The following is a 15,393-nucleotide window of genomic DNA, read 5'->3' on the forward strand; positions in this document are numbered from 1 at the left end:
TTGAAGAAACCACATCAAAACGCCAAAGAGGTTGAGTTTTAATGGTAGAGGTCTAGTTTAACTATATCTGCTTTTCTGTGACTTATACATATTATTCAATAACTATTTATTTCCTAAGGGAAAACCAAAAACCATAGTGGAATAGCCTCCTCTCTGGTCCCTGGGTGTGTATGTGTGTGTGTTTGTGTGTGTGTGTGTGTATTATGAAACCCATTCTGTGGCTTGCTATCAGATTTGCCTTCCTAAAAACATGCTTCTGCTTAAATGTTCAGGGTACCTAGTGCTCTGGAGAAAAGTCCAAACTCCTGGAATCCAAAGGTCGCCTTAATCTAGCCCCACCCGTCTGCCAGTCCCCTTATCTCTGCCACACCCAACACAATCCTCCTTCCTGCCTGCCAGCACCCACCCCAGCACTGATCCAGGAGAGCACTACCCAGTGCCTCTGCTCACGCTGTTCTCTACATGAGAGTCCCCTTCCCATCCCCACCCCCCACCCCCAACTCTGCCCTTTCCTCTTTACCGGTCCAGATGTTGTCTTTCTAGGTTCAACTCAAGTGCTTCTCCTCCAGCTCACTTTCGTCACCTTCTGCCTGTGTCTGGGATGGCAGATAGGCTTTGTGTTATATATTAGGTCCAGGCAGTTGAAAATATGTTGCATGGAGACTCTCCCGAGAGCCCGGATGTGCTTAGAGGGAAAGAGTTCTGTGATCGGTAGTGGTTTGTGCCATAGCATGAGAGGGAGGAATGATAGAATGTGTATGACACGTTTTCCATCCAGGCCGATATTCATTCTTTTAGACCCTGTGAGGTCCACCATGCTAGCCACTAGCTACAGGTGGCTATTTAAATTTAGATTTCTTAAAATTAAATGCAATGGAAATTTCCACATTTAGTTGCACTACCCACATTTCAAGTGATCAATAACCCCATATGGCTACTGGACAATGTAATGTGTGCAGCAAGGGTAGAGAACTGCTCTGCCATTTCAGAAACTTCTATTAGCCTTGTGTTAGCCAAATAGTTACATAACAATGTAAGATAGAATGTGTGTGTGTGTGTGTGTGTGTGTGTGTGTGTGTGCGCCTTCTTTTCTCAGTCAGAGCAAATGCATCTTATGGGCAGGAATCCTCTTACACTTCTTTTGTATCCCTACAAGACCCACCGGTCCTGGGCATGTTGGAAACACTTTATAACTACTTGTTGAACTGAGTTTTTAGTACTAATTTGACAATGCGCTATAAAATAGAGTAGCAGAAAGAGAGCTGATTTGGAAATCAGGATACCAACTTTCTGGCCCCAGCTTTCCCGCCTGTCACTATGTGACTTGGAATATCTCATTTAACCGAAGTAGGTCATAGTTTCTGCAAGTATAAAAAGTTGTAAATCAGACCGTATCAGAGGATTTTTTCCTCATTTGGAATTTTGTGATATCTACGGAGTGTTCGCTTAATTTTAAGCAAAAAATGCACGCACACACAGAATAAAGACAGGCAGATTAAAAACATATTCTGGCTTATTTGAAATCCTATTTATCTCACTTTCCAAATGTATGACTGTCATTTGAGGACTTAATTTTCCACTAAATTTTGTTTTGAAGAGGATCCTAGCAAAGGTGAGACGACTCCACAAGCAGAGAATGTCAGACTTGGGCAATGGTGACGGAGGATTAGGTAGACTTTGCCCTGAGAAGGTGGTGTAATAGCTACCCAGCGTTTTAACACTATACTCAACGGAACTGCAGGCAGAAGTCACTCACCAGATTGCGCTGCTCACCTCGTGCTCTACGTGAGGGCTCAGCAAACGGTGGCCCGCTGTGCTGTCTGTTTTTGTGTGTTTTATATGTATCTTAGAATGGTTTTTACATTTTTAAGGCTTGTAAAACAAGAAAAAGAAAGAACAATATGTAACAGAAACCATATGGCCTTCAAAGCTAAAACACACACCATCTGGCTCTACACTGGTGGCTCATGACCTTCATGTCCAGATCCAACCACTTTTCAAGGGCAGTGGCTTTCAGAAATGTCATAGGGCCTGTGGCTCAAACACGGGGATATGAAACTCTGTTATTATGCTTTAGAATAGGGGTGTCGAACTCAATCAGAGAAGGGGCCAAAATCTAAAATCCAGCCTAAATCGCGGGCCGAATGGTTTACTGAACAGTCATAAACTGACAATGTCATAAACTGACAGCGGAGTGCAGTGATGACAGCGCGGTGCGGGCCACATTGCAAGGCCTGGCGGGCTGGATTTGGCCCGCGGGCCTTGTGTTTGACACATGTGCTTTAGAAGAATCCCGAAGATGGGGAAAGGCAGCTGCCTGGTGGGGAGCTTACCCCTGAAGCAGGCAGGGCCCTTGTCTCTGTTCTAAAGGCAGAAAGTGAGGCCTTAGAGCAGAAACCGATTTGGCTCAGTGGATAGAACGTCGGTCTGCGGACTGAAAGGTCCCAGGTTCGATTCAGGTCAAGGGCATGTACCTTGGTTGCGGGCACATCCTCAGTGGGGGATGTTCAGGAGGCAGCTGATGGGTGTTTCTCTCTCATCGATGTTTCTAACTATCTCTCTCCCGTCCTCTCTGTAAAAAATCAATAAAGTATATTAAAAAAAAGAAAAAAAAAAGAAAAAAAGAAAGTGAGGCCTTGGATCCAGAGTTTGTGTGTTCTGGTCTTGCCTTTGGAAATGGGATGAGTCCGTTTCTGGCTGTGTCCTTCTTGACCTTCAGCATTCACCGGATAGATTCTGAAGGCCCTTGAAAGGGAGAGCCCTGAGAAGCCTTGGCCTCCGGACTTTATCCAGGAGGGAGCCCAGCCTTGCATCTCAATTTATTCTTTTTCCTGCCTTGGATGCGCCGTTCGGCCCTTGAGGGATCTAGATTGACTGGGCAATAAAGAGCCTCACTAACAAGCTTTGGGCAGGGCTGGGCCGGGCTTGAACTGAGACGGAAGCCTCCCTGATGGGTCTTGAGAGGAAATGCAAAGTTGGCAGTTTTAAAAATAAAAAAATTCTTCTTCTTTTTTTCCCCTCTGAATGCCCCATGGCCAGGTGTTCCAGCCCTTGGATTTCCCCAAACCCTCTTTCCTCCTAGGTGCACGTTCTCTCTCTCCCTCTCTCTCTCTCCCTCTCTCTCTCTCTCTCTCTCTCTCTCTCTGTCTCTGTCTCTGTCTCTCCCCATCTCCCCTCTCTCACCAGTCTTGGTTTCCAAAATGCACCTTTCCTATAATTATCAAATACATCAGTTTGGCATCTTTTGTTTTCTGGTCTACCCCCTTTTCTCTTCTCCTTGTTCCACTCTCTCTTCTAGGCTATTTTTCAAAGTTTGCAAAATCTTTTTATACAACTCTCTCTCTCTCTCTCTCTCTCTCTCTCTCTCTCTCTCTCTTTTTTAATTGTCTTTGGGCCTCTGTATATACAACTGCCCTTAGTATAACCCAGTGTGCCTCATCTAAAAATACGAATGTACAAAACAAAAACTATTTGAAAGGTAAATCTTCCCATGGTTAAAAAAAAAAAAAAAAAAAAAAAAAACTTTGCCTAGCCCTGGCTGGGTAGCTCAGTTGGTTATAGCATCTTCCCCATACACCAAGGTTGCAGATTCTCAGATCAGGGCACATCACATACAGGAGTCAACCAATGGATACATAAATAAGTGAAACAATAAATTGATCTCTCTCTCTCTCTCTCTCTCTCTCTCTCTCTCCTTCCCTCTCTCCTCCCCCTTCCTCCTTCTAAAATCAATTTAAAAATATTTTCCATCTGAAAGACTAGTATATCTCTCTCTCTCTGCCTTAGGTTCGTCACTTTCTCCATTACATTATAGACCCTAATTGTCTACAGTTGGATTTATTTCTCTATTTGCAGATCTTGTGGCACAGTGGAGAGTATGCCCTTGCTCCATGCTGGATCATAAAAAAATTTACTTTCGACCTAGCTGGATTGGCTCAGGGGATAGAGCTTTGGCCTGAAGACTGAAGGGTCATGGGTTCGATTCCATTTAAGGGCACACACCTGTGTTGTGGGCTTGACCCCCAGTAAGGGACATGCAGGAGGCAGCTGATCCATGATTCTCTCTCATCATTGATGTTTCTCTCTCTCTCTCCCTTCCTTTCTGAAATCAATATCTATCTATATACATATATACCGTATTTTCCAGTGTATAAGACGACTTTTTTTTTTTTTTTTTTTTTTTAAATATATTTTATTGATTTTGTACAGAGAGGAAGGGAGAGGGATAGAGAGTTAGAAACATCGATGATAGAGAGTCATCGATCAGCTGCCTCTTGTACACCCCCCACTGGGGATTTGCCCGCAACCAAGGTACATGCCCTTGACCGGAATCGAACCCGGGACCTTTTAGTCCCCAAGCCGACGCTCTATCCATTGAGCCAAACCGGTTTTGGCTAAGACGACTTTTGAAACGAAAAAAAGTCAACCGAAAATCGGGGGCAAAAGACCAAAATTGCACAAAAATTATCTGCAGATCTTGATGGCAAAATAAGTCTTTTCTTTGAAGTGGGGGGTAGTCTTATACAGTGAATATAGACCTAAACCTATGTTTTAACTGTAAAATTAGGGGGTCTTCTTATATGCCAGAAAATACGGGTATATATATATATATATATATATATATATATATCCTATCTAATAAAGAGGGAATATGCTAATTGACGATCACACTCTCACAAAGGCAGCAGTGCCCGTAGCCAATAAGGAGGGAATATGCTAATTGACTGCCAAGCCCTCAAAGATGGTGGCACCCACAGCCACAAGATGGTGGTGCCCAGTCCCCTCAGCCCCACTGGGGTGGCAGGTGCACAGCACAGCCAGGGGAGCCAATAGGTGGGTCTGGCCATTTTGTACACCTGCCTCCAGAGTCCCCCGGTCCCCCCAGCCGCCCAGGGCCGCCCAAGGCTCAGGTAACCAGGGTTGGCTGAGGCTTATGCTGCCAGCAGTGGCAGCAGCAGAAGTGTGATGAGAGCATCACCTTCCCTGAGGGCTCCTGGACTGTTAGCGGGGGCAGGCCGGGCTGAGGGACTCCACCTCCAATGCATGAATTTTCATGTACTGGGCCTCTAGTATGTATATATATTTTAAAAATTAAATTTCCCTGGTGTATTTACTGTTGAGCTTGAGCTTGTTAAATATATCCAGTGGCAGGATCGTGATCATATAAAAGACAGGGCCTTGGCTCACTTCACAGCAGTTTATGCATTTGCTTCTTTGGTACTGATCCTTTTGGGGAAATTCCCAGCTTATTCTCAAGGATAGTTTAGCTCAGCACCAAGCTAACCGTGGCTTCAACCAATAGTAATGAGCAGAGCCTGTGCACCATTGCTCCATTCTAGAATTCCGAGCCCAGAGAGGCATCGAGAGGAAAGTCGGCACCCAGTAAAAGTGCTGATGGCCATTTCTGGGTAGAATTCCTTTACATTGGACTCACAGTCTTGGTTTTCACCATTGTTCTGATAGCAGAGCACAGAACTGTTAGACAAAGAGAGGGGGAAAGACGGTAAGCGATAGAAATTGATTTACTAAAATTTGAGATGCAAATATACAGAAAAAAATCCATCATCTTTGGGTATCTCCATTATTCATATTTCAGTGTAAGCCTTATAGCTGCAAACTAAGATGTTGGTGTCTGAGCAGGTGGGTTCCAGTCTTCCCTTATTAGCTTCACTTGAGTTATTTGGGTTTCTGTTTTCTCATTTATAAACTAGGGATTATAGTAGTGCTTGCCACCTAGGGTTTGGAGATGTTGGAAGAGGTCATAAATGTCAAGGATTTAGCACTGGGCCTGGTACACAGCAGATGCAGAGTAAATATTGTAATGAATGCTTCAGCACAAATGTGAGGAACAGGGGCTAGTGCAGTGTTTCTTAAATGTTTGAGGCTCAGCATATCTTAGGCAAGTAAAATAAAGGATACTCAAATCTAAACTTTTCAGATAAGCAATATATATATATTTTTTTTAAAGTATCAGTATGTCCCAAATATTGCATGGATATTTATACCAAAATATCATTTGTTGTCTATCCGAAACTCATTTAACTGCATGTCCTGCGTTTTTCACTGCTAAATTTAGCAACCCTCTCTTTACATTCTTAGAAATTATTGAGGAACCCAAAGTGCTCTTATTTACATGGGCAGTATCTGTTGCTGTTTGTCACATTAGAAGCTCAAACTTAAGAAATTAAAATTACTTATTAAATCCTTCAAAAATAACAATAGTAAAATCTCTCATTGCCATAAATAACATTTTTATGAAAAACAGTGTATTTCCAAACTAAGTGGATGGTGAGAAGAGTGCATCATTTATGTTTTTGCAAATCTTCTTCCCTCCCTAAATCTCTTTAAAGACTGGCTTGATAGAAGTCAGCTGTATTCTTTTTTTTAAATTTAAATATATTTTATTGATTTTTTACAGAGAGGAAGGGAGAGGGATAGAGAGTTAGAAACATCGATCAGCTGCCTCCTGCACACCTACTATTGGGGATGTGCCCGCAACTACAATACATGCCCTTAACCGGAATCGAACCTGGGACCCTTCAGTCTGCAGGCCGACGCTCTATCCACTGAGCTAAACCGGTTAGGGCTCAGCTGTATTCTTATATGTGCTTTGTTTTGAATCTGTTGAGATATGTTATTTTCATCAAAATATATATAAAGAAAATTTAGCTTCACAAAGACATACAGCTGGGAAAGGGGGAGTACTTTCGCAGCCTTTTCAAATCATTGAGAACATTGTTCTTTGATTCTAAACCCAAACTCTAGGAAAGAATTTCATGAAGGGCAGTTGCACTGCAGAATCTGAAACCATGTCAATGGACTTTTCCTTCGGGAAAGCACCAAGGGCCTTTGGGACCCTGCGTAGGGTCTGAGTGTAGGCTGGAGTGGGCGATGAGCAGTTTGGGGGGGGGGCACATTCTGAGGCTCTGAAGAACTGAAGGGGCTCCAGTGAATCAGGTTCTTACCCTCCTGCTGCTTCCTCCTCTCCTATCTCTTAGTATCCACGGGAGATCAAAACCCCTTTCAGAATCTGGGGCCATCCTGCAGACCAAATCGATGCTAGCCTCAAGGATATCCAGACTAGAAGGAGGCCCCTAGAACTGACAGAGACCCTGGACGAGGCCCAGGGAGCCACCGTGGCAGGCCCAGAGGCTGGCCATTCTGCCCTGTCAGACCACAGCAGCTAAAGATCCCAGGGTATACCTGCATGCTTAGAACAATGGAGCAAAATCTCAACTCAGATTTGCGTGACTGAAGTGGGAAAACGTTGATATAAAACATTCCTGTTGTCTAGAAGGCACAGTGCTTCCTCTGGGCCACAGAATTTAGTCTCTGAGCTGCTGGAGATATCCTATTTGAATACAATAGCACACCCACCGAGTGCTGTGTGCAACACAAGGAATTTTAACACCACCTACAGCGTTTAAAGTCAAGCTTCCACTTTATGGCCACAGGAAAAAAAAAAAAGAAGAAATGAACATAAAGGCTTCCCGGAAGTTAAGGGGGGGAATCCATACTGCTTATGAATAGGTTTGTTCACAGATTTCTGAGGGAACAGGACAGATTGTCTTTGGGATAAGGAGGAAAGGCGGGGGAAGAGAGAGTAGTTGAACAGGGCCGAACAGGTTCTGAGCACCCAGCGGCAGAAAACGCGCAGGTGGCTGTTGATTTCACGGGGTGACGTGATCGCTAGCTTTTTTTGCTCTCTTGTCTTTATAAACCACTTTTATCATACTCCATTGATTAAAAAAAAAAAAAAAAAAAGACAAAGCAACCGTAACCTCTCAGGCTCCCACTCACACCTTAGTGCAACCCATGGAGGCACTGCTTCGGATTATACTCTGTCTCCCCATGTTTCCTTCATCGAAATGCAAGTATGTTCCTTGGCAGTGAGCACGGGCCTCCATGCTAAGGGGCCCAGAGATGGATGCTGTGGTGGCCTCGACAGCCGTGGACATACACACAAATACGTTACCTCAGACCGCCACTACCGAGGAAAGGCTCCTAGGAAGTGGTCATTATCCCCAGTCATGCGGGCATGTCCCCGGGGAGAGGTGCTCCTGCTGGGTTTGCCCAGGGGCACCCTGGGACAGCAGGAACCTGGAGGTAGGGAATTGGGGGCAGGTGAGACAGACGCTAAAAATTGGCCCAGAGGCAGCCCAGCTCCAGGGAAGAAGGAAGGAGATAAGAAGAGCCACGGGAGGGGGAAAATGAGCTGCAGTTGGCCGGAGCACTGACTCCTGGGGCGGGAGCACTGACTCCTGGGGCGGGAGCACTGACTCCTGGGGCCGGGCCTTAAGGAGGTGCATTTGAGGGCAGGGAGCGGCCGGCTGGGTGGCACAGGGCAGTCTGGCCTGCCAGCAACGCTCAGCTTCAGTGCCAGCCCACCCGCGTTTCCCTGTGACCTTGGCCAGCCGTGGCACCTTCCTGGATCTCGGGTCTCTCTTTGGTGGAATCTGTATGATAAAAACAACTGTCTTATCGCCCCCGCCCACCCCAAGTGGTTTGATCTGCTGCTGCATAAAATAACCCAAGAAATGGGAGGATGAGAATTCTCTCAGGGAAACAAGGCAGAAAAGGAAGAGGGGGAAGAAGAAGGAAAAGAAAATGAGCAAAAAAAGGGAGAAGGGAAGGAGAGGTCAGGAGGAGACCAGAAGGCAGGTTAGGAAGCGGAGGTTAAAAAATGTGAAAGTAAGGGAGATGTCAGCCCGGGCTGGAGGCCAGGGAGGCCCCTCACCACGCCCCGAGAGGCAGATAGATAGCTGGTTTTGTAGGATCCCACCCAACGCAGATTAGGGAAGTCAATTGCCCTGAGTCACTGCGCTAACCTGAGGCACCTGTATAGGAGGAAACAGAAACCAGATGGACCCGTGTGCTTAAGGTAGGGGGGACAAAAACAAAAACTACAACTCCTCTTAAGATGTTTTGAAAATGTCAAGAACTGGTCTGTGCCGCTTTCTAGGCTCTCGGATCGGCACAGCTGTCTGTTCTCTGGAATATTTTCCCTGGAAGGGGGTTGAGGACGAGGGCATGGGCTCTCTTACCTGCCTGGCCTGGCCTTGTGTGTGGTTCTGGAACCAAAGTCAGTTCTTCCTGCTCCAGACGCCCTGGGTCTCCCGTCAGTGAGTGGGTTTGGCGGTTGCTAGGGAACACGACCTGTTTCTTTCTCAGACCGTCCTGCTCGCCGTAGGTGTGTGCTGCCCACGGGGGCTTCGGACCCCAGCCATCGGGGTCGTTTCTGTAAAGCCCGGGGGGGGGGGGCCCTGGCGGGCGGGGGACCCCCGGACACCTGTCTCTTTATTCGTTAACCCCGGTGGTACCAAGAGGCACCTGACACCCCGGGTCGGGTCGGCTGATAGTTCGGAGCCAGCAAGTTCCTGTTATCCTCCCGTTGTAATTGTTAACTTGAATGGAATGCAAAACTTCTGGTTTGGAGCAGACCTGGGTTTTAACTGTGAATTTACTTGAGGGATATAGGAAAACGGGAGTCCATTCTGCTTATGGTGGAAGGCGGTTTGTGGGAAGCGTGTGTGCACGGCAGTGGCGCCGATACATAGAAATAGACAGTACACGCATAGTTACCGCCGTGTCTGCAGACTTCACCCGTGAACGGTACCCTTTACCAACTCTTGCCTTTGACACTTTTTTAGTTTTAGCAAGCTGAGACTTGCTGGGGATTAGAACAATGAGCTTATCATAAGGCCGCTTTAAGAAGAAAGAAAAAAAACAACAATAACAACACACACACACACATGAAACCAACACTTCCAGTGTCAGGGTTTGCTTCTTCTCGCCTTCCTGCCTGCTCACCCCTCACCCCCTGGAAAGTTTGGGCTCCCCACCCCCTCGTTAGCAGAGCCCGCCCGTTCATTTGCATTATTGTACTTCACAGGCTGTCTCTGCGACCATTCTGTCGTGTTCCCTCTCCGGTGTTTGCTCTGAGGGTGGGACACGGGCTGTTCAGTGTCTTGTAAAACATTTACCAAAAGCACTGAGCCATGGTTCTGAAGGGCATTCCCTCGCCAGAGTGTGGGAGGAGAGAGCGGCCGCCGAGAGAGAGCTCCAGGTGTTCGCAGGTACTGTCTCTCGTCCTTTAGCATTTAGAAATGTTTAAAAAATCCAGATTGCATGCGATCCGGGTCCCCTTCTACCAAGGGGCAGGGGGGTGGGGGTGGGGGCGGGGAGGGCAGGGAAGGGGCCAAAGTCATTTATTTCTCGGCAGACTGTGTGCTTCCGTGGGTCCCAGTCCAGGGAGCGCTGGGATCATCGGTTTCGGGCAAATGTTTTCAGTTTTACTAGAGAGACTGGCGTGTCAGGGAGAGTGAGGGAACATCTACCTGCGCCTGAGGTTTGTGGGTGTCTGGATCGGTTTGTGGGTGTCTGGATCGGAGGTGAGCGGCGTTGGCCGGGGCACAGACTGCGGGGCCAGGTGCGGTGTCCCGGGAGGCGACGTGGAGCCTTGTGATTTGCACCGCGGGCCGCCCCGTGACGCGGTCCTTGAAAAGCGGTCGCTCACCCGTGGCTCTGGTTCAGGGAAATAACTTTCAAACTTCCTTTCCTCCCCTACCCCAGCCTGTTCAATTTCCACTAGATAACACATTAAAGGTCAGCTCGAAAGGCCGCTGCTTCCCTTCAAATACGTGTTTTTTAGAACGCGTTCAGTGCTAGAAACGACCAGACGCTGGTCCTAGATAGTTTTTGGAGGAACGCGTGACTAAGTATGTAGTAACCTGGAAATAACTGCGTGTTTATTTTCTATCTGGTTTCGTTGCAGAAAGTATTTGCATGTAAAAAAAAATATATATATGCGCATATATAATAAAATGGGAGCCTTCATCAAATGTTGACCTTTGAGCCATTGTAGTGATGATATCCTGGACACAGATGTTATTAGTGGCTAAATCCCGAACAGCGAATGGGAAAATCCAGGAAAAGGGAGGCTCAGAAGATTTCTGTAGGGGCCTCCTCCCGGGGAGAGAAGAGGCTGCTTTGCCACGTGTGCAGGATGGCTAGCAGGGAGGCTGGCCGTTGGCTGGGCTGATGGCCGGGGGCATGAAAATGAGGACAGTGCTGAAGTGTAAGAGCCCAGCGGGTATGGGAGAACTTGATTTGGGTACATTTTTGCCCCGTGACAGGGGCAGTAAGAAGCCAGCAGTCCTTCTCCCGACGACAGGTTCCCACTCATTGCCAAATGGCTGGGAGAAATGGTTGTTTTAAAATTAAAGGAAACTTCCTGGGCAGAACCTCGCTGTGGCTGTGTGTCTGTAGGCAGGTAGGACTAAGTCTAACAGACCGTGGAGGGAGAGCGCCTTGGGTTGCTTGTGTCCGGGTATCCAAACGCCGAGTCACCACCCTGGCCACGGAAAGCCTGTCCCTTCAGACAAGGGAAGGGACCTTTTCTTACGGCTGCGATTTCGAAATAGTGGCTCGGTGCTTGTTTGTTTCACAGAAGCACTTAGGTGGCTGAATCTTTTGACCTTCTGTGAAACCACGTAATTTCAAAATACAGACCCTGGACAGGGAAGGGGATCGATGCTGTTTTAAGCTTGGAATGGTATCAGAGGAACAGTAAGATTCTGGGGGAAAAAAGTTTAAAAATAAATTACTTCCAGATATTTGTCATTTCTCATTTCCCTTTATTGCACTGGGAAAAAATCTCGATTCGGTGTTTCTCTGTTTAGCTTTTTCAAATGCCACGTCTCAAAGATCTACATGGATTTGTAAGAAACCTAGATCACCAAAAAAAGCTATACTTATAGCTCATGTTGGGGGTTCTTGCAGTTCCATGATAGTTGGCTGATAGATCAAGTCACATGTCAAACGAAGCCCTGAATGAGTTGGCCCGAATCTCTGGCATTGAAACCTTTGCTGCTCTTACCGAGGATATGGATAATGCTTCTCTGTCCGGCTGCTTTCCCAGGCGTATAACTGAGTAAAGCCTCCCTGTGCCGGCTGCTCTCTGCTCCTCTGTCCTTCAGGCTGTGACTTCTTGCTTTGTGATGTATCATGAAGGTGAACTCTCTGGAAACAATAATGGGCCCCAGTGAGGTGGCAGTTGGCAACATGCAGGAATGCCCCAGGAGCCGGGGCAGTTTGGGCTTGGACAGAGCTGTAATTCAAAGGCATTGGTTGTCCGAAACTGGTTTGGTTCATGGATAGAGCGTCGGTCTGTGGACTAGAAGGTCCCAGGTTCGATTCCCGTCAAGGGCATGTACATTAATTGTGGGCACATCGCCGGGACCGGTTTGGCTCAATGGATAGAGCGTCGGCCTGCGGATTGAAAGGTCCCGGGTTCGATTCCGGTCAAGGGCATGTACCTTGGTTGCGGGCACATCCCCGGTAGGGGGTGTGCAGGAGGCAGCTGGTCGATGTTTCTCTCTCATCGATGTTTCTAGCTCTCTATCCTTCTCCCTTCCTCTCTGTAAAATATAAATAAAATATATATATTTTAAAAGGCATTGGTTGGGTAACAATTTTTCAAGGTGATTTTGGTGACTGTGCCAGAACAGTCGCATGCGTGTGAGCTTGGGTCAGAATGATGAAGGCAACAGGGAGGAATCGCCAGGATGAGCTGGGTAATTTTGGCTGGTTTTGTTTCGGCGGGATGAAATAAGAATGGAACCTGTGCAGGTGAGCCGAGCAATTATTACGCATCCTTCACTTGACTAGTACCCCAAGGCCTTCAGGAAGGCAAACAGCAGTGCCCACAGCAGCCAAAAGTAATGCCAGTAAGTCCACCAGGGCCTCGCCCAGTGCCTGTTGCCTGTTGGTTTAAACACCTTTGAATGAAAGTCCAGGACACAGTAAATCAGAGCCCTTCCTCTTGGCTAACCATCAGGCATGATTCATTCATTCATTAGGTCTCACTCTGGGCTAGGTTCTCATCTCTCCGTTCTTAGATGTCATTTCCTCAAGGTGACCTTTGGAACCCCCCAAATTCGGCCCCATACTTCCCCCTTTAAGATAGTTATCACATTTATTTTAAGCTAAGATGTCAGTCCCCCTAACTCAGTGGTCTGCAAACGCATTCGTCAACAGAGGGATTTGCCGACCACTGCTCTAAGTCATGAGTGTCTCATTCACAACTATATTTCCAGTGCTTAGCACAGACTAGGCATTCAAAAAATAGGTGCCAGAGATATGAATAAAGGAATAAGAGGAAGTAAATGAGAAGGACCCGGATGGTTAGAGGCAGCCATGCAACAGGGAAAAAGAGCCCAGATAACAGGGAAGGGGCAGAAAGCACAGGAGCCAGAAAGCTGTCCCTCCATTTCAGCCCAGCCCAGCCATTTACATTTCTAAGGATTACTGTGGCTCACCAAGAAGAATGTGCTCAGTAGCATCAGTTTAAAATCATAGGGAAGACTACAAATCATTTTATAGAGTTTGTTTTTTTATCCAAGAAAGTAGTAGTTTTCTTATATCAATACCTAAATTCAGTTATTTTGAAAATTTCACATATGACCAGTTCTTTATTCCTACAGTTATGAGGTTGCAATGAATACATTTCTCACTTGTAGAAATGTAAAAAGAGAATGAAAGAAAGCATAAAAGAAAACTTTATGTAATAGGATTAAGTCAAGTAAGGGCTTTGAAAAAATGATTTTTTTTAAACATTCTATGTTGAGGTTTAAAGGCAGTAAAATGCACAACTATTGAGTATACAAATTGATAATTTCACACACACCCCCTTTTGCAGGTGACCATTATTCAGACTTTTCTTTAAAAAAAAAATACATTTTATAGATATATATTTTTTTTTTTACAGAGAGGAAGGGAGAAGGATAGAGAGCTCGAAACATCAATGAGCTGCCTCTTGCACACCCCCTATTGGGGATGTGCCCGCAACCAAGGTACATGCCCTTGACTGGAATCGAACCTGGGACCTTTGAGTCGGCAGGCTGACGCTCTATCCACTGAGCCAAACCGGTTTTGGCCATTATTCAGACTTTTATCACCATAGGTGAGCTCTGGCTGTTCTTGAACTTCATAAAAATGGAATCACACGGTATGTGCTTAATTGCATCCAGCTCCTTTTATTCAACCTTATGTCTTGAGATATTCACCCACATTGTTTCATGTAACTCTAATTGATTCTTTCATTGGTGCATAATATTCCTTTGTAAGAATGGGCCACAGTTTCATACATTTGGGAGGCACTGAAAACACGGCTATATGAGCTGAAAGTCCTACCCCCTGTGTGCCAGCTCCTTCACGTTCAATGATCTCATAAAGGGTGCGGCGGGAGCCTTATCACCTGCAAGGGTGGAAGGAGAGGAATCTATTTCGGGGAGTGTATTTGCCAAGCACTCTGCAAGGGCTGCTCATTTCAACGGGAACCACTGCTTTGCAGATGAGGAAACTGAGCCTGAGGAAAGGTTTATGACTTCACTGTTGGGCTGCGCTGATCACACAAGCTGCTAGCTGTAGCAGACAGAAATTCGGTTCCGGCAGATGGTGCCAGATGGCTGCTGAGACTGTCCCATTTTTTTTTTTAAATATATTTTATTGATTTTTTACAGAGAGGAAGAGAGAGAGATACAGAGCTAGAAACGTCGATGAGAGAGAAACATCGACCAGGTGCCTCTTGCACACCCCCCACCGGGGATGTGCCCGCAACCAATGTACATGCCCTTGACCCGAATCCAACCCGGGACCTTTCAGTCCGCAGACCGACGCTCTACTGCTGAGCCAAACCGGTTTCGGCTGTCCCACCTTCTTAACGAAGACTGGGCTTTTATATAAGAGTACGCACTTGTGTATTTCCTGTCAGAAGCCAACCATTGGCCTTCTTAGGTCATTGGTTTCTTAGGTCATCTCCCTTAGGTCATTGGTTTCTTAGGTCATCTCCCTTTCCCTTCAAAGTTTGTTTCGTTTTGAAAAGAAGGCTCCCTTGTGTGTGTTTTATTCTCACCTTCCTTTATGAATATATATATTTTTTGCTTATGAATAATTTATTTTCAGATGCACATGGTATATATTCTAAAGTCTGTATTTCGAATATATTTTTTAGGTCTTTTTAAAGATTAGGTATTAATATTTGTGCATAAAGATGTATTCAATCACCACAGATGTTTCTATCTTTCCCTCTCCCTTTCTCTCTGAAATAAATAAAAATATATTTATAATAATAATAATAATAATAATAATAATAATAGTTATTTCTAAAAATAATTACTGAAATTTAAAGTCTCCTGCTGGCAAATCCATAAGATAACGACAGTAAACACTGTCTAAGGTGAAGGGGAGCAGAAAGCAGTGACCCTGGGGAGATCATTGACCTTCCATTTGTATCCTGCTAGCAGGATATAAGCTCTTTTCAAGCTCTTGGGTTCTGAGCTTTTTCAGAATGTCCAGGACTGGCATTGCTTGTGCGCATGGCTTCCCCCTTGC

At 46.0% G+C, this 15,393-nt stretch overlaps 1 protein-coding gene across 5 annotated transcripts in view; it reads left to right on the forward strand.

Moving 5' to 3' along the window:
• Positions 1-15,393, forward strand: part of RBM47 (RNA binding motif protein 47) — a 151,474-nt gene that overhangs the window by 70,272 nt on the left and 65,809 nt on the right. Inside the window, exon 1 of one of the 5 annotated variants that reach the window (XM_084900931.1) lies at positions 10,036-10,076. The exons of 3 other annotated variants lie outside the window; for them this stretch is intronic. The gene's annotated coding sequence lies outside the window, so the exon portion shown is untranslated. Of the gene's footprint in view, positions 1-10,035; positions 10,077-10,293; positions 10,349-15,393 lie in introns of those variants that run through there. One more of the 5 variants, XM_084900933.1, reaches the window with a different exon arrangement.

Source organism: Pipistrellus hanaki (assembly GCF_964339955.1).
Source record: "Pipistrellus hanaki genome assembly, chromosome: 1".
Lineage (NCBI taxonomy): Eukaryota > Metazoa > Chordata > Mammalia > Chiroptera > Vespertilionidae > Pipistrellus > Pipistrellus hanaki.